Source organism: Lissotriton helveticus, chromosome 5_1 (genome assembly GCF_964261635.1).
Source record: "Lissotriton helveticus chromosome 5_1, aLisHel1.1, whole genome shotgun sequence".
NCBI lineage: Eukaryota > Metazoa > Chordata > Amphibia > Caudata > Salamandridae > Lissotriton > Lissotriton helveticus.
Genome location: NC_136065.1, coordinates 946,642,793 through 946,662,994, shown reverse-complemented (window position 1 = coordinate 946,662,994; position 20,202 = coordinate 946,642,793). Strand labels below are relative to the sequence as shown.

The 20,202-nt window shown below is 42.1% G+C and overlaps 1 protein-coding gene across 2 annotated transcripts in view; it reads right to left on the bottom strand.

The window, feature by feature from the left end:
• The window catches only part of LOC144753450 (heparan sulfate glucosamine 3-O-sulfotransferase 1-like), a 726,783-nt gene that overhangs the window by 191,418 nt on the left and 515,163 nt on the right, over nucleotides 1-20,202 (bottom strand). The window contains exon 4 of one of the 2 annotated variants that reach the window (XM_078641138.1): nucleotides 4,311-4,412. The exons of the other annotated variant lie outside the window; for it this stretch is intronic. The gene's annotated coding sequence lies outside the window, so the exon portion shown is untranslated. The remainder of the gene's footprint in view (nucleotides 1-4,310; nucleotides 4,413-20,202) is intronic. 2 annotated transcript variants of the gene reach the window in all.

Here is a 20,202-nt window from a genome sequence, read left to right as displayed (position 1 = left end):
TCCCAGACACACTACAGGGCAGTGGAGCCAGCACTGTAGAAGGTAGGCACATCCCTATTCAGGTACAGGTGTTACTCCTCCCACCACTCCAAATGCAGATCAGGCCTATTCAGCCCAGTGCTTACTCACCCAGACGCCTGGAGCCACTGCAATTCCCCAGCCCCTGTCACTTCAAAGCCAGACACTCAATCCACAAACAGGCAGGTTGAACAAGAAAATAGCCACTTTAAAAACCATCTTTACTAAAAGATGTGTTATCTAATTCTGAGTTGCAGGGTACTAAACTCCATGTTTCTATTGTATCCCTATGGGAAGATATGCTTGTAAAATGTTACTAAGCATTCCCATATTCTGTCCTATGGGCATGATAGCCTTTCAATAGGTAAAGACGAAATGGCAGTATTTCACTATGATGACATGTTACACACACCAGTACATGTCCTACCTTTCACATAAACTGCACCCTGCCCATGGGGGTACCTTGGGCCTACCATAGGGGTGTCCAATGTGTAAGAAAAGGGAGGGTAGGGCCTGGCAAGTGGGTCCAATTGCCAAGTCGACTTGACAGTTAACAAACTGCATACAGGCACCGCAGTGTCAGCCCTGAGACCTCTTTTCTGTGCTACTCATGTGGGTGGCACAATCAGTGCTGCAAGCCCACTAGTAGCATTTGTTTTACCAGCCCTGGCACACTCGATGCACTTTACTAGGGACCTATTGGTAAAACAAATATGCCAATCAGGGAGAACCAATCACAATAACAATTTACACAGAGTGCATATGCACATTTAGCACTGATCAGCAGTGGTAGAGTGCCCAGAGTCCTATAGCCAACAAACACAGGTCTGGAAAAAATAGGAGAAAGAAGCCAAAAGTTTGGGGATAACCCTGAAAAAAGGGCCATTTCCTACAATCACTTATCCTTAAAATGGCTGAAAAATTGTTAAACCCTATGATGTACACAAATTGACATCTGATCGCTGCCCAATAGCTTACAGTTGAAGAAAAGGTGCCTACAGCACTTTCATCAAAGAAACCTCTCTTTAAATTAAACAAATTCGGTCACTTGTTTCTGCACATTTTCAGAAACTCAAAATACGAAGCATAATCATTGGGTTGGGTAGGGGAGTGTATGGAGGCAATCCAAGAAAGTCTTGCTAACATGAAGAACAGTAGCCAACCAAGTTACTTTAATATAAAAGGCTTTAAGTCCTGCCATAGCTATATTGGCATGATGCTATTTCTTGTGAATGATGAATAGCTAAGTGGATATGCTGCTGTGTCATTGGTGTTGAAACCCTATCAATGTTCCTGGTCAAGGCCAGTGGCTCAGGTTCCAGAGTTTGGTACCACATAATTGAGCTTCAGTGTTGATTACAGTGCTTTTATTAGTCATCGAGATAGATACCTACCAATACCTACCACTGATGAGCATATGGACAGTCTGTGGGGTAATTTACTTATTGCTTTCAATAGGATTGGACCAGTTTAGATTGTATTAACTGTATGGGCCAAGAAGACATTATCATTCTCATTTTGCAGTGATATCCTTTGTGCTATGAAGCCACTCTAGATGCTAGCAAAATGGGTACATATTTCGAGACTGGATCACTTTAGTGTCACTTGCCTGGATGATAATACCTTTTCACTGCTCCTGGAGAGAATTCCAATGTTTGCTTCAGGGTAGTGTTTGAAGCACTTCCATGAGCACATGTGAGTCTTCCAATGAGGGATTCTCTGTACAAAGGGGCATATTAGCAAGCGGCAGCGATAATTATTGCTGACCGCGGCTAGCGTGAGGAAAACTATCGCCTGCTATCGCTGGCGATAATCTCCATGGTAGCGTTGTATTAACAACGCTTAACGCCATGGAGATAAAAATCCCAGTGATAGCGGGGATTATCACAGTTTTCAATGTAATATCGCTGGTTTTCCAGAGATATTCCATTGAAAATGGCGATAACCTTGCTGATAGGGCAGGACAATCTTAGCCATGTAATCCACCTCCCATTGGATTACATGGCTAAGAACAGGTCACAAGCAGGCGTTAGGAAAGTAGCGTTAACTGTGGTTAGCGCTACTTTTCCTAACGCTCTGCTTATTAGCGAGCAGCTTGTTAATAGGAGAAATGTCGCTTAGCGACATTTCTCCTATTATTTTGCCCTGGAACGCCCACTTTGCATCTCATTAGAGATGCAAAGCTGGGCGTTATTGACAAGGGCGCAAAATCAGCAAAACACGCGATCTCGTGTCTTTGCTGATAGGGCGAAGAAATTATCGCCGCTTTTCGGTCGAAAACGGCTGCAAAAACGGCAATAATTTCAAATCACCTGCCTTGTTAATATGCCCCAAAGTTCTCCAGAAAAGGTGTTAGTCAAAGAAGGAGTGCAAAGAAGTATCAATGTTAAAGGAATGGTTTGGGAAAGGATAATATAAGTCCTCTTATGGTTATGATGATGATGATTACTATAACTTCAGGTGGAAACAGGGGCTGGTAAAGGACGAAGAGGGATGACTAATTCAGGGATCAATGTGAAGATTACTGTCTCATTTGGTAGAATTTCATTTTATTTTTATTTATTTTTTAGAATTTTTTTTAATTTTTTTTCCTCATATACCAATAATGGGTTTACCAGATGGGGAAACCCCTCTCTTCACTCCAATGTTACGATGTTCCGCCCTCAGCAAGAGGAGAAAAGAAGAGAGATTTGGCAGACCCCACTGGTCACTTCTGCTTGCTTTCCACTCCAGTTCTTCGTATGTCCATGGCCCTCGGTTTAACTGGAGGCTAAGCACCAGCAGAACCCAGGTGAAATCATCGGAATATAGTTTTAGCTCATCTGTTCCGCCACGCCACTAAGGCCGCCCAGATTTTATCATAGCTGGTACTATCGCAGGCTATGTCCAACTCCGAGATGTAGATGATGTATTTTAAACATTCAGCAAAAACAGGTGGATTGATATTCTTCCAGGCCTTACATATTTCCCTTCTTGCTAAGACCATTAGATAGAAAACAAATTTGGTCTCCAGGTCATTAAGCTGGCACTCTGGAATCAGCCCAAAGAAAACTGTCACGGCTGTCATTGGAAATTGTATGTCCAACACTTCAGCTATGAATCCTTCTATTTGTGACCAAAAAATTGTAAGCCTAGGGCATTCCAAAAACATGTGTAGGTCATCTGCAGCGGGGGCTTTACATCTTGGACAGAGATAATCTGAATTCGTGATCTTGGCAAGTTTTTTGGGCGAAAAGTATACTCTATACAGAGTGAATAAGTGATTCCTTTTTAGGGGTGCGGACTTCACTATTGTATGTAGCATCATGAATGAATCCTTCCACAAGTTTTCTAAATTATTAAGATCCAAAACCGCTACCCCCCCATAGTTTATGGAGTTCTTGTTGCGTAATTCCCTCTGTCTCTAACATAGTCTCGTACCAATAGGATACCTCTCTTTTCCACCTTCCCTTTCTATTTACTACATCTACCTTACCTACTAAATCATCTGGGGCCCATGATATTGTGGCCCACCAGATAGACAGCTGGTAGTACTTAAATCGAGTTAAGGTTCCACCCGTCAAATTAGAAATGGTATCCCAATCTAAAAGCTGTGAGTTATTTTGGAGATCTTGCCATTGTGAAATGCCCGCCATTCTAAGGGGAATTGATAATTGGTCTTTCAGGCATTCAGGTGTCCCTGGGGAATCCCATATTGGAGCCTGAGGCATATAATACGGGATCCCTAGCTTCCTCCTGAAGAATACCCAATTCTTCAGGGCTGTATCCAATATCTTCAACCTCACTTTTTTGTAAAATCTAGGATCCCCAAATTTAAACAGGAAATATTCATGACCTTGCGGAATACCCTGCAATAGCGCCTGAAATAACCTACCCATTGAGGACATGTCTGCTTTATCCGCCATTAACCTAAAGTTTTTTAGATGGAATGAATGACAGTAGATTAATATGTCCGGTAGTGCCAGCCCTCCCATCCTCAATTTCCTCCTTAGTTTTTTCCAGGAGATACGAGGGGATTTTGAATTCCATATAAAGGAACCTATTTTCCCCTGAATGATCACTATAGCCTTGGGACTAAAACTCAGTGGTATTGAATTAAACAAAAAGGTCACCTTAGGAAAGATATAAAATAAACAAGGATAAAACGGAGATCATGCAGTGGAATCAGGTAGCAGGATCGCATATAGCTAAGCCGCAGATGAGATATCTTGGAGTTCTTTTGACACAAGATATTACAGAGATATCAAGAACAAATCTCAGCAAAGTGTATAAAGAGGTCTGTGGGCTCTTACAGCGTTGGTCTGGCCTTCCCTCATTTGGTAGAATTTCGACTGTAGTGAGGTCCTGCACTCTTGCTGATGCTGGGATAACCAACTAGATCAAATTGTCTCCAGCTGTAAACGACAAGATGATAATGGTTTCACTCACTTTTCTTAAAGTATATTTAGACACAGCTATTATGTTGTCTTCCTCAAAGACCGTATGATCAGACAGACAAAGGTGTTATACATCTTCATCTGTTAGGCGCTTTTTAACCAGTTTGGTGACAAGATAACAGCGAAGAGGTAAACTGCAGATTCATTGAAGGAATAGGCACATTTTCTGCAGTGGCTGAATCAGGGAATTAGAAAATTCAGTTATTAATGCAATTTTAGGTTTTACAAAGACACTTTGGTCCGACATCTCTTGACAGACAAAATGGAGTTACCACACTCATGTAGTTTAAGGTTCATGGCCCAGGGTAATCATTGCCGGTGGTTATCCGGCTAATTAATTGCTTCTCATTTCAAACTCTAATAGAAACTATAATAGATTGCCCTTCACATGCCAAATAGTCCCCTCTGACAGGAAACACAAGCAACTACGGTTAAGTTTCAGCCGTTATGTGTTAAGAGGCACTTGTTAGAAATGGGGGTTTCTAGTTGGCAGTGGCTTGCACCCTGTCTAAGTAGGGACACTACCTTCTAGTAAGGATAAGGGAGTTACACAACCAGATAACCCCTTGCTCACCCCTTTCGTAGGTTGGCACAAGCAGCCAGGCTTATCTCAGAGGCAATAGGTAATGTATTTTTACATAACACACAGTAAACATAGTGAAATCATTACAAATGGACAGTACACTCGTTTAGAAAATAAAGTATCTTCTCTAAACCAAACAAGGCCAAAATTACGAAAATCCAACATACAAAACTCTAAATATAACTTTTAAAAGGTTTCAATCAATTCTGTCTGTAGAACTGTATGGATGCAGTAATTTTACACAAAGTACCTCAAATGCGTACAAATCTACAAGACAAAACAGCCACAGAGGAGGGAAGTGTTGGAAAACACAGTAATGTGTTAATTTCTGAGTCCTTGGGGAGGCAGTGCGTCAGTTTTGCTGCATGCAGGAGAATTGTTGTGTCGAATCTGGACTGTAAGGGGAAGCGATGCACCGATTCCAAGATGGTACTAGTATGCGGGTGATGCATCAGAAAAACTTGGTACACTGGTGCAATGCGTGGAAATCCAGAGACGCTGGATGTGGATGTGGCGGCAGCAAAACAGGCGCTACATCAATTTCTTCAGCCGCAGTATCCTCAATCCATCGATTCTCTTGGCTGCACAGCAGGGCCTGCATCAGAGTCAGTGTGGGGGTCTCGGTCTTCGGAGACATGGTGCATTGCATTCAGTCAGTGGCAGTTTCTTCAACTGCTGACAGGCGCTGTATCGATTTTTTCAGCCGCACGGCACCGTTGCATGTAAATGTCTCCCGTACAGCGGTGCTGCATCACAAAAAGAGGCGCTCGAAGGGAGATGGGTCGATTTTTATGGCTTCACGCAGTTCTTTGCAGCAGGAACAACCTCTGAGGGGCCAAAACTGGATTTGGCACCATCAGGCAGGTCAGGACTCCCTGGAGTGCAGTTCAGGGATGCTGAAGGTGAAGTCTTTGATGTGGCCTGAGACTTCTTAACAGGAGGCAGGCATGCACAAGCCCTTGGAGAACCTTCACAAGCAGGATACAAGGCAAAGTGTAGTTCTTTTCCTCTCCAAAGCAGAAGCAGCAACTGCAGATCAACCCAGTAAAGCAACACACAGCAAAAGGGCAGTACTCATACTCCCAGCTTTTCAGCTCTTCTCTTTGGCTGAACTTCTCCTCTTGATTCAGAAGTGTTCTAAAAGTCTTGGGTTTTAAGTCCAATGCTTATGCCAATTTGGGCCGTTAAAGTAGACATTCTTCAAAGGATTGCCTTTGTAGTGCACAAGTTCATGAACTGCCTGGTCGTGGCTCCAGACACACTCCAGGGGGGGGTGGAGACAGCATTGTGAGAGGCCAGACACAGCCCTCTTCAGACGCTGGTGACAGTTGTTCCCACAACTCTAACTCAGGAAGGCCTATCAGCCTGGTGATGGGCCATCAAGATATGCAGGGGACACCTCAACTCTCTTTCTGTGACTGTCCAGAGTGAATGTAGAAACAGGCCCCTGACAATCTAAGTCAGACCATGATTCCACAGGCAGAGGCACAGAATGGTTAAACAATAAAATGCCCACTTTTTAAAAATGGCATTTTCAAACACAATTTAAAAAACACCTTTACTAAAAGATATGTTTTTAAATTCTGAGCTCAGAGAGCCCAAACTCCAAATCTCTGGCTGTTCCCAATTGAAAGTTACACTTGTAAAATGTTAGAAGGCAGCTCCAATGATAACATATGGAAGAGCTAGTTCCTGTAATAGTGAAAAACGAAACTGGCAGTATTCCACTATTGGGACATGTAAACACACTTGTATATGCCCTACCATTCACATAAACTGTACCCTGCCCATTGGGGTACTGGGGGCCTAACTTAGGGGTGCTTTACATTTAGTAAAATGGTAGGTTTGGGCCTGGCAAGTCGACATGGCAATTTAAAACTGCATTCAGAGACACTGCAATGGCAGGCCTGAGGGAAGTTTACAGGGCTACCCATGTGGAACAACCAGTGCTGCAGGCTCGCTAGTAGCATTTGAGTTAAAGTCCCTAAGCACACATAGAGCACTTTATTAGGGACTTATCAGTAAATTAAATATGCCAATCATGGAGAACCAATAAGAATTCCAATGTATAAAGGGAGCAATTTCACTTTAGCACTGGTAAAGTGCCCAGAGTACCTAAACCAGAGAAAACTAAGTCCAGCATAACAGTAAAAAACACAGGAGGTAGAGGCAAAAAGATGGGATACCATGCCAAGGATGCCAGGTCTAACAGCTCCCTTCTTAGCCCACGGTGGTGTAGCAAGGGGAAAAGGGTCCAAATGCAAGCCAGGAAAATGGGGCCCTGCACCTCAAGAGGGTAGCAGAAAAAACAACAATGTGGGGTCAGTGGGCCCCTCAAACTTTTTCCCCTGGTGTGACTGCACTTGCTGTATTAATTACAGCCACGGCCGTGACTGACCCACAACTTTAAAACATGAAAGCAAGCTAAAAAAGCTCAAATGTATGACTCAAGCAGAGGCTCTATGGTGACTTCTAACAGGGGCTCATAGTTGGCATGATAAAAAGTCAGGTGGAACAAAATCTCTCTGCCTGATTTTTAGAGTTTAGGTTTTCCACACCCAGATTTACTGTGTGTGTGGAAGAACTTCAGCCACTGTTTCCAGCCAGCTAAACTAACTGCATAAATTGCATGATGTTTTCGAGTCTTCAGCTGTTTTTTTGGTGGTAAATTTATGTGGTAAAACCACAAGGAATAGGGGCTTCCAAATGGTTTTATGGACGGAAAATGGTAATTCCCTATTCCATGGAGTTTTACTCATAATTGCATGGCACTGGGGGAAAGCTGCCACATGGAGATAGTAAAGTTGCATGTAATGTTAGCAGGCGGTAAAATTGACCCAGTTCCATCCAATTCTTGATCAGAGCCAGTGTATACTGTGTAAGGACAATCCCTCCCATTTCTCTAGCATAATGGTGTGAACAGCAATGATATTTAACATATCACCCATGAAGAAAGAACAGTTTTAAGCCAAAAATGATACTGGGCCATATGCATGAACACATTTTTCCATAGACACAGAATGGGCAAAATCCTTTGATGCATCTGGCCCTAGACTTTTAATTTCAAGATATCATTATATCACAGCGTTACACCCTGTCAACAATGCCATTTTTGAATCAAAAGGGCCGGGGAGCAATATATCTATATTGTTACTGCTTATTCACTTGGCTAAGATGCTTGCGTGTAATGTATTATATACATTACCTATACCATCATAAGGCAAAAGCAAAGTGTGGGTTTAGTAGGCAGCAAGGCCCACCTTTGCAGCTCAGCTGGAGCCTCGAACAGTGATCCGAGGAGTCGGGGCTGCGCTCAGAACAAAGACACCCTTGTTACACCGCAGAGATGTTAATGAAGTGACTGCCACAACTTAGCGCGTCCGCCTCTACAGTGCTTTCAAACGCAAATGCACACCAATTAATTTCCAGCAAATGTCTTCCTCTGCCCTGCTCTCACTTTCAACAAACTGTTTCTTGAACAGGAAGCTGCGCTCGAGACAAAAGCTTTGTTTGAATTTAAACTCATCCGAATGGAAAATTGAGTGGCACGTTTATAGATCGTAAGTGATGAGTGCTCCGCAATGAAATAAATTCAAGAAAAGGTCAGGAGGAATTACAAGAAACCGAGCTCCACGTTCCCGTAGACACTCAGCGATACATTTAATGTTGTACAGAGCCTGTTAAGCCCTTTCAAAAGCTTCTTCGCTAAGATTTTTCAATATTTTATGAGAATGTTTCTTCCCCAAGATTATTTAGGAATTATTCTGCGCCAGAACTGGAAACATTTTCTCCAAACTGCTGTCTCTCGCAAACTATTGAAATACTATTTTTTAAGGAGCTGTTTTTATCAAGAAGAGTGGCGCCAATTTACCACACACACCTAACACATCCCTTAGTGTTGTGTATTAATCCTTGTTTTACGTGAGGTACCAGGCATTGAAAAGCGATGGGCCTATCAATGGCCCACACAGAAGGTGACAGGAAACAGGAGTTAGTGGGATGGGGAGACATCTGAACTGTGGACATGGCTCTTGCTTTCATCTAGTACCTGATTCCGCGCTACTGCAGCTTTTTTGTATTGTTTAATTATGCACTGATTGTTTTTTTATTTTTATTGATGATTGTATTTTTATTCTTCATGTTTGAAAACGTGCTTGCTCTTTCAAAACAGCTATCTATAGATAGAGATATAGATATGAGCAGGAGTCCAAAGTTTTACAGCACTGCTAACTGGCAGGGCTACTAAATACCAAGGCAGACCAGTCTTGAATTTACATCATGCTTCTATCACCACTCTACAGTGTTCCTGTCTTTTATATTACTCGTGTAGGTTCTTTTTCATTCGTATTTTATCCATTTACTACTTTTGTCTTCTTTTATTTTCTTTCTTCTTCCCATGTTTTCTGCCTTTCTCTCTTTTGCTCTGGGTTAAATTCTGATTATGCACACTAAGGGCCCCATTACAATGTCGGGCGGATTGACTCCGCCAGGCTGGCCTTGCGACCGCGGCTGACAGGGCTTAATATGGTGGCGGTGTCCAATGGACACTGCCAGCCATATTATGATGTGTGGGTATAGGTGCCTTTCCGCGGCGGGGATGCCGCCACGGAAAGGCAGGCGGTCTCTGCTTTGTGGGCCCCCTGCGGGCCCCCCTGCTGAAGGCCGAGGTGGAGGGTGCAAAGGGGGCGTACCTGTGGTACCCCCCAGCATTTGCATACACCAAGCAGCAGGCAACGCGCGGTGCCTGCACTTCGTGTATGCAAATGCGTGCATTCATTTTTAAGATTGTGGCAGGCGGTGCAGTGAGCACCGCCCACCACAATGTTAAATATAAGGGATGCGCCCACCACTGTGGCGGGCGCATCCTAATGCACACATCGGGACCCCCGCCCTTTAGGCGGGCGGTCCCGTTTACTGCAAGGGTGGCGGGCGGGCAAAGGCCGCCCGCCATCCTAATGACCCCCTAAGTCCCCCAAAACAGCCACCATTGCCCGCTACCTCTAACTACCAACCCACATTAAGCACTGTCATTGCAATGCTTATGCAACTGAAGACAATTACTATAATGTTTGAGCAATAGATCCTCCATACAAAACTTTCTACAACATTGCTGCATGCAACACCACTCTGATGACCCAGCAGACATAGCCTACTCAAAGCCACCTGCATTCTCTCGCATGCATAAGAAGAGATTGTAAACTACAAGCATACAGATACCCAAAAGATTACATTTTCTCATAGTGCCATCATATCCACTAATTCCAGAGAATTTTGCATTAATACCAAACACACATTGAGCAGCCACAAAATAAGCCTTATCAGCTCCAAACAAACTTAAAAATAACACTCAGATCATGGGCCCTTTCCAAAGACCTTGCAGCTAAAGCACATCCAGAGACACAAACCTTTCCTTGTCCACTGAGCAATTTTATGACAATGGCATTCAAAACATGGTTTAACCACCCCCATTTTCATTGGATAAAGTCATGAAAAGGAAGGTCTGGGAAATTACGCAGAATGCGAATGAATGAATGAACGAATAACCAATTTATATAGCGCAAACAAATACTTGAAGGCGTCAAGGCGCTGAAGCAGTTCAACTATCCGACAGGAGCAGAGGACCTCAATAATAGCCAATTTACAAGGCAAAAAGCGAGGTCTTCAAGGCCTTGCGAAAAGGAAGATGCAACTCTAGACAAGAAATAAATTGAGAAAGCGTATTCCAAAGCTTGGAAGCTGCTACCGCAAAGGCTCCTCCTCTCAATCTCACCCTCCTTTACCTAGGGACAATCTGACGATGTTTATTGATGGAAAGTAGTTGTCTAGTGGGGACGTATCATTGGAAGAGATGTCTAATTCCCTCCGGCCCGGAATTATGCAACACCTTATAAACAATACATAGGGCCTTGAACAGAATTTGTTTCTCTGCTGGAGCCAGTGTAGTTTCTTGATGGCAGCCAAGATTGAATGATGTTTTGGAACATCTAAGACAAGTCTTGCTGTCACATTCTGAACAAATTGTATCTTATTGATGGAGGTTCTATTTATGTTCAGATAAAGGGCATTGCAATAATAAGACAGTTGTTTTTCATCTAAGATGCCACCTGTGGGACTCCACAGAGAATGAGAGTGGGGTCCGAATAAAATTGGTCCATCTTAACTTTCTGTGACCTATCAGTTAAAAAGGAAGCCAGCAGCTTCAAGGCAGAATCTGTCACCCCAAATTCCTGAAGACGGTCAATCAGCTTTATTGGCTAGATGTTATCAAATGCCAAAGACAGGTCCTATAAGATCAACAGCACGGTCTGCCCAGCATCAACCAAGGTGTGAATGTTATTTACTGCAGTTATTAATGAAGTTTCAGACCCATGGCAGCTTCTAAATTCATACTGAGAAGGATCAGGGATATGCCGTTGTTCCAAATACATACTCAGCTTTGAATTCTGTTCAGTCAGGATTATCTTTGTTTAGTAGGGGCTTGATGACCGCTGTTTTCCAGTTAAGTGGATAGCAAACAGAAGAGATGACCAAATTGAGCATTGCTCTGAGATAGGGAATGATAGTATCCCTCCCTAACCTCATCAGCTTCGGGAAGGAAGGTTCCAAAGGGTAGCCTAATTTGATCCCATCTAGAAGCTGGTCAGTCTGTTCATTTGAAAGAGGGAGAAGGGCAGACAGACAGTAATCCCTTTTCTTGATATGAGAAGAACTAAATGATTAGGGATTACTATTTTGGTCAGAATTAAAAGGCTGAGAGCTGAGACTCTCCAAGGAGAAGTAAATCTTAGCAATCTTGGAGTGAAAATAATTAGCCAGTCCTTCACAATAGACCTGTGAGCTCTCATTATATGCCGAAGTAGGAGTGTTGGATAGTGAGCTAACCAAATTGATTAAATCTCTGGAGGACTTGAGTGATGATGTGATCTGAGTGTAAAAGGATGATTTCTCTGAATTAATGGCTAATGTATATTCAGCCAACCTAGCTTATGTTTAATTCTCTCCGATAAATCATAATGTTTACACCAGATGCGGCGAACACAAGAGCACTGGGAATGGTAAAAATCAGAACAAAAGCCCTGAGATCATATTCCTGATGAAAACCTTATTAAGGCAAACTTCCCAAAAAAGATCAAAATGTGTTGGATAAGGACTGAGCGCTGCACAAAATATAAGCATTCGAAGTCTCAGTGACTAACATAGTTAAAGCATTTATTGAGGAAAAAGCTAGAGCCATGTGTTCCTCCGTAGGAGTCCATGATGTCACTGTACAAATTGAAGAGTAGGTTTCCTATCTTCTAGTTCCTTGTGTAACATAAGATAGTGTGCCTTTCAAGTTTTATCATTTTTTCATGAGAATTACCAGTAGAATCAAGTCTGTGTGGTGTATTCCATTAAAAAAGTGATTCAGTTCATAGTTGATTCGGATTGCCATGTAAGTTATCTGACCCCTCTTTAACCAGTCTTTAAATGACCATACGCCTTATTTGAGGTTGCTGAAATGATTATGACTATGTCAGAATTATGTTAGTCAATCATTTTGTAAGATTTTACAAGGTACTTTACGTGTTTTGTTTTTGTTACATGGATGCATTTCTCTGCTCATTCCCAATGTATAAAGCTTTGATGCCTTCAGGGCTTAGTGTGTGCTCTAGAACAACACTATAAACATGAACAAAATTTATTAATTATTATTGATACGTGGGGGTTAATGATCTCGACTTAAAATATTGGTGTATGTTATTGGTGTATTATGTGTGACTTACTGCTTTAGTACTCCTAGCTTACATATGCATTTCAGCATTATGCTAGGAGTATTCTTGCCTAACTACTGGCTTTTTCATGGAATTCATGAGTTAACCATGAGTAGGTCACTGCAAAGTCTGTGTTAATTGACCCCATATGTGCCTGGTGATCTTATTGCTGTGATTGATCATGTTTGGGAAACACGTTTTAAAATTGTTACTTGAGATCCTGTACACCATCTGAAAGCTATTTTTGCTTGCAAAAGATGCTTTGTGGTTTAGTCTAGTATTTTCTATCCAAATCACGGAAAATTTGTGAACCTTTTACAACAATCTCCATTTGATGGGTCTAAATCATTCCTATAACATTGAAATGTATTTCAAGTGATAGAGATCACATTTCAATTAGGTTAAAATCATGCTAGAATAACACCTTTCACTTTGTACTGGTGCTATGCTTTTAGATCCATTCAGTGCATGTATCATTAGAAGAAGGTTCTTCCAAAAATATATGCAGTATTTACACAGTCTTTGATTGCCAAACTTAAATATTGATATTGTAACAATCCGAAGCAATGTTACGTTATTCCTAATTTGAAAAAGATTTAAGCAATGAACATTTCTCAAAGAACCTAGTTGAACTATTTGCAGACTGTTTTTCATTACTTCTAGCTCAGAAATGTATATGGATTTGTATCTTGGATTTCTCTCTCAATTGATTTAAAGTGAGACAGTACTTTTGTGGGTTACAATACACACATGGCATCAGCAGTGCCATTTTTATTAGTTCAGTTCAGTCAATTAATGTTAAGTCCCTTTCCTAAAACAGACTTTCTCAATCAAAATTTGAGAACACATAAGCACGCAACTTTGAAAAGGGGAACATGGCACCGGAAAAGCACGCGTTAGTAAGGAGAAAATATTTTGGGAACTTTGACACATTGCAAGCTTCAAAGTAGAAGAAATTAGTGCAGAGACATTTCTGGAGATTTATGGATCTTCTGCAGTTTTAAAAGACCGAGGGGCATATGTAAGAAGCCGTTTGTGATTCGCAAACGCCGGAATTCGCAAATGGCGTTTTGGTATGTATGGGCCACAAAGTAAAATAAGGAATCGTGAAAATTGCGATTCCTTATTTTGCTCAAGCATTTAAGGAATCACAACTTTGCGATTCCTTAAATGCTATGTAGGGGTGCCTTGCAAATTGCGATTTTGGCTAAGGAATCGCAAAATACCGCCTACTCCAAGTAGATGGTATTTTGCGATTTCCTGTTAAAATGCATTAAAAAAAAATTCAAAGTGCCATGTGGCGCACAGACAAGCCCTTAGGGCATATATGTGCACCACATGTACTTGCATGCACATTCCAGGGATGCAACAGGTGTCCTTTGGACACCCTGGCACCCTTGGAATTGCGATTCTCAAATTGAGATTTTCTCATAGAAAATCGCAATTTGAGAATGTATCCCCATTCATTCCTATGGGCCTCTTGGCCCATAGGAAAGAATGGGACACTCATTCCTTAAGTGCGATTCGCAATTTGCTAATCGCAATTAAGGAATTTTAGAGATTCGCAAAAAAATTGCGATTTATTACATACATTTCATTTTGCAATTTTCAAATAGCGATTCCTTAAAAATTGCTATTTGAGAATCGCAAAATGTAAATTACATACATATGCCCCTGAATGATTTCACCTATTGGCATATATGCACTGTGATAGGCCCTCAACGTTAAACATTTCTTCGTCAGATCCAGATGCAGGATACTGGAGGTGTGACAATGGAAAAAGGCAAGAAATTGATTATAGGAAAGTGAAGGTCTAGAATGAGAAAGATATGAACATCTGAGGCAGAGACCGATTGCGGGGCATTCATGTAACAATGCAGGAATATTAGACTCTAAGGGGCTTATTTATGAGCCCCTGCGTCACTTTTGCGCCACCGGTGTGGCAAATTTTTGGCACGCACCAGTGGCATACAAAATGCGCCATGTTGTGCCATATTTACGAAGTGATGCATCTAGGCAGATGCGTCACTTCGTAAACCCCTGCGCTACATTATACCTGCGTCAGGTATAATGTATGCAGGGTGGTCGTACTCCCGCAAGAAACGGTCATAGGAGTGGCACAGCGAAATCTATGAGATTTCGCTGCGCCACTTCTAGGACTCCTATGCGTCAAAACCTTACGCCTGCCTCATGACAAGAGTAATAGTGACGCAGGCCCTTTCACATGGGGGCCTGCCCCATGTGGAAGGAACATTGCTGGAGTTGCTTCCGGCACAACTCCAGCACTGCGCCACTTTTTGCGATGACAGATACGTCAGTTATACTGCCATATCTGTCCTTCCTTGAGACATGATGCGTCATATTATAAATATGACCCATCATTGGTGTCGCAAGGAGGGCGCACTGAGAAGTGACGCATCGCTGCTTTCACACAGCGATGCGTCTCTTCTCGTTAATGAGGCCCTAAATCACTTTCTATTGATCAGAAACGTTTAAGTCCTTGTAGTGAGACTTTATGTATCTACTTTATACCTCTGTCCTTTTCTACTGCTGAAACATTGTTCCTTTTTTCTCGATGTCACCTAGAGCATGCAGCTTGGAGCCTTCAAGGCTATTTAAACGTCTGTTGGAGATAAGGATCCGGGTTGTCCTCTCGCTTTAGCAAAGGAGTCAATGTCAAAGTCATAAAGTTTTCAATCATCTGGGCCCACTTAGATCAGTGGCGGCTTCTACGCTAAGGTGGAGGAGTACCACCCCAGTGCTCTTTGACCAGCGCAAAAAGGAAAAATAGAATGATAATAACTCAATGTTATTATTGTTTAATTTTTCAGCACTGAGGCAGTTTCACGGGGTGGGATGGGGTGAAGCTGGGCTGTCAAGTGGTGGGCACTTAAGTGGGCATGATGGTTTGGCTGGCCGCCTTCGGACGGCCCAACAGTCATGCTCGCTTAGCATGTTCTCCACCTGACTGTTGTGCACAGCCTAGGTGCAGACTATGTACACGCTCATAGTCCCCGTCTGAGTCCTGAACCATTGATCTCAGACCAATCACAACGCTGCTGCCTTTTAAGACCTAGCTATTAAACATGAGGATGGAGCACTGTATACTAGTCTCCATTGAAAACCCACTGAAAGAAACACCTTTCTCTCTTATAACAGTAATCACCCTTATGCCTTAAGAGATGGATTACCATTTGGCCAATTTCTACGTCTTCTTAGAAATTGTTCCCGTAAAGAAGACTACATGAGAGAGGCACAAACACTGAAAGCCAAATTGTTGGCCAGGGCATATCCAAATAAAATAGTGAGAAACTCACTCACACATGCGTGGTTCTGCCCCAGAGAGGAACTACTTACTACCAGAACTTCCCCTTAAAAAATTGATTTGTGTCACCACCCATAGGATACATACCAACACAATTCAGAAGTTAATTAAAAAAAATGGCATCTTATCCGAAATATAGATCCTGCAATGGAGTTACCCATGTTCGTATTCAAACATAGCAAGAATATTGAAGATCACCTGGTTCATTCCTCTACTCAAGGCAATACTAGGCAAAGGTCTAGGATACTAGGAACAGTCTGGAGTTGCCAGAAATCAAAGGCCATAGCTGGTGTGGTAATTGTGTTGCATGTGCTTTAACGTTTGATACAGACACCTTTGAACATGGGAACGTCAAACAATCACTTAACTTTTTCTCCAACTGCAATACAGGGAATGTAGTGGACTGTATATGGTGCCAGTGTCAGTTACCTTACATTGGACAAACTTCCCAACCCATTAAAGCACTCATAAGTCAACATGGAAGCAGAATTAGGTGTTCTATTCCAAATGTTCCATTGGTGGCACACTACAATGAAAAGTACCACACAGCGGACGAACTAAAGTGGCAAGTGGTTGAAAAGGCAACCATCCCTGAAAGAGGAGGTGATTTGACGCACATATTGCAGAGACTGGAATGCCAATGGATAGAACTAATACATTCTACTGATCAAGGACTGAACACTGATGAGGAATGGCGTTGGTTCATCTCCACCTTGTCAAACTGAATTTATAATGAACTTTCATGTGAATTACACTACACAATGTGATGTTGACCCTTGGATTTGATTGCAATTTCTGAAATTGTCTGTTAAGTACTATATGGGTATATTCTACCACATTTTCAGCTGTAACTTTGATGAATTTTAGTATGTAGCACAATACGTTGTTTACTTTCCATAGATATAGTAAAAAGCCTCATTTGGTGTAATGTGCGGAAGAAATCTGCATAGATTCTCCCCCTCTTCCTATTTTTTACCTTTTAATCTACTGATTGTTTCCATTCTTCACCAGCTTGATTTTTTCTAAACAAACAATACAGAATTTAAAGGCAACATGCAACTTTCCATACTTCAGTATCCTCTAGCAATACCTGCTCCATGACTTCAATTACGGCCAGCAGGGCACACTTTTAGATTATATATCAAGACCGCATCCAGCCGATCGGTCTTGCCACTGTTTAAGTGGAGACAGACGGAAGCAGTTCTCTGTATATTATGGGCGTGATTTCTTTCCGCAGCTGACCTAGGCGGCACCTCTTACTGGATCATCCTTCAGTTTTCTAAATCGGTAAGAGAGTCTCTGCATCAAATTTTTTAAAACAGAGCTATCATACTTGTAATTAAATATTCACTGGATATATGATACCCCTTCTTCCAGATATTAAGGGACTCATTTATGAGAAGTGGCGCATCGCTGCTTGAAAGCAGCGATGCGTCACTTCTCAGTGCGCCTTCCTTGCGACATGATTGATGCGTCATATTTACTGTATGACGCTTCATGTCGCAATGAGTTACAGAAACGTCAGTACTGACGTAACTGTATGGCACAAAAGTTACACAGTTTCACAAAGTCACAAAAGTGACATAACTCCAGCAATGTGTCCTTTCACATGGGGTAAGCCCCATGTGAAAGGGCTAGTATCAGTCTTATGCCTGCTGTGAGGAAGGTGTACGATATTGACGCATTTGCACCCTAGAAGTGGTGCAGTGGAATCTGGTAGATTTCACTGCGTCACTTCTACGAGGCTTACTTACTTGGGAACGCCCACCCTGCATACATTATACCTGACGCAAGTATAATGTAGCGCAGGGGTTTACAAAGTGACACATCTGCTTAGATGCCTCACTTTGTAAATAGGGTGTAACAGGAGGCATGTTTTACGCCGCTGATACATCACAAAGAGTGACGCAACAGAAGTGCAAAACTGTTGCAAGGCCTCAGGAATAAGGCCCTAAAATTTTAACATAGATTGTTGTCCTTTCATTTCCATTAAGGCCTACAAACAGTTCAGCCTTTTTGACTGCCAGTTTCATATTGGGTAAGCGAGTCTCTATGCATTTTTAATACTGCGACCACATTTGTATTTTGGGTATTTACTGGGTGTTTGATACCCTTTTTCAGACACCCACTTTGGACACAGATTGTCGTCCCTTCATTCTTATTAAGGCCTGCCTACTAATGAGCCTTCTTGAATGCCAATACCCCTCCCTGCAATAGGGTAAGTTAATACATGTTGTAGCTGGTGATAACTAGTGGCAATTCCTTGAACCCGAGCTCACTGTAAATATTCCTCTTCTCTTGCCCAAACAGTGCCCGGCTGGGCACTATATGAGTACCCTTCCTCCCTTTTTTCACTCCCACAAGGTACACACCACACAATCTGGCAGTCATTCCCAGGTATGATTACAGAGTGTAAAGTAGATTTTTTGACGCATTTTTGTTACTTTCTCCATAACCTCCTTACTGAGACAATGGTTATAATTTTTTTAGGTGTCCCTTCATTCCTAGGTCCTGATGAGACCCCATATTGATAGTTGGGTCGAAACGTCGTCGACAATTTAAAGCACACCATTTTCCAGACTCTATTCTTGTAATAGGAGGCTGCGAGTACCTATTATGTATTATTTTGATGGTTGTCTTTATACAATTTGCTGAAACCTTGATTTTATGGCACAATCAGTCACAACCTTGAAATATAGGTTTCACCTTCACTTGGGACACCATGCACTGGATTTAAAATAATGTGATTACATTATATAAACAAAGTGAATTCATAAAAAAAATGTGTGATATGCCTTTTCTCCCTCTTATTGCGATTGTGCTGTTATGTATTATTTATGTTTTTTGTTAAACTGTAAGTACCCTGGTTCTGTGTGAGTAGGGTGTCCCTTGTGTCAGCAGCGTTGAGATTGGTTAGGGGAGCCTGGGAACCTGTGTGCTTTCGTGCGTCGTGGACAGAAGGATGAAGGAGAGCTTGCAGCTGGCGTTCAGAAGGTAAGCCTATTTTTCTTTTCTTTTTTCCTAGCCCTCCACCCCCCACTCCCCCGCCCTCCTCACCACCGTTACCTAGCAGCCGTCCCCGACTTAGAGTTGGGCCCTGTTTTGAAACCACAACGTAAGAGTGCAACAACCTTCACTCTGACTGCACCCCTTGGCTTTTCTTTTTTCAAGTCCTGCATTTCCCTTCTAAAGGATGTTTTTCATTTCAAGAACTATAAACTGGTCAGACAAAGCCAAATGGTATTACATCTTAAGGCTTTTATATTAAAGGATACATTTAAATACACTGGTTTAGGGCATGTTCAAAACCTCTACTGGAGGCTGCTTCTTCTTGTCCCAGGGGACCCCTTCCCCTTTGTGAGTGGCTGTCAAAATATTTTTATGGGCAGGCAGTGGTCCCAGGGACCACTGCCTGCCCTTAAAAAATGTAACTTAAAAGTTTTATTTTTATATGCATCCCATTTTCCTTTAAGGAAAACAGGCTGCATTTAAAAAAAACTGCTTTAATTAAAAGCAGTCCCAGACATGGTGTTCTGCTGACCCCAGCAGGCCACCATCCCTGGGAGTGCCAGCCATTTCCAACTGGGTCGCAAATTGTGACAGCCTTATTAATATGCATGAGGCTAGCCTTTTTCAACCCCATTGGGAATCGCAAACAGTGTATCAGACACTGTTGTGCATCCCAATTTCCGATTTTCAAATTGGTGGGTCGTACATCTGGCCAAAACGGTGGTATTCTATTTGAGACCATTAAAGCTTTTCCCTTGTATACAAGCCTCATATTGTACGCTGTCTTTCCCCAATGCCCTTTCATTCTCCTTCTTTCTGAGCACGTTTGTTTACTGCTATCGTTATCCATCATCATACTAATATGTCTTCCAATTCAAACTTCTCAACTAAGGATAACTTTTCTTACCTTTATATCTGCATTTCCTAGGCATTTTTTACATGACAGTTCTTCTAAAAAATGTTGTTGCCTCATATGTATTTCTGAATCTTAAACCGTAATTTTGGTGTTATAGGGCAGCGCCAAAGGACTATTGACATTTATAACAATGCTTTGCAGATAATTAACACAATATAAAATCT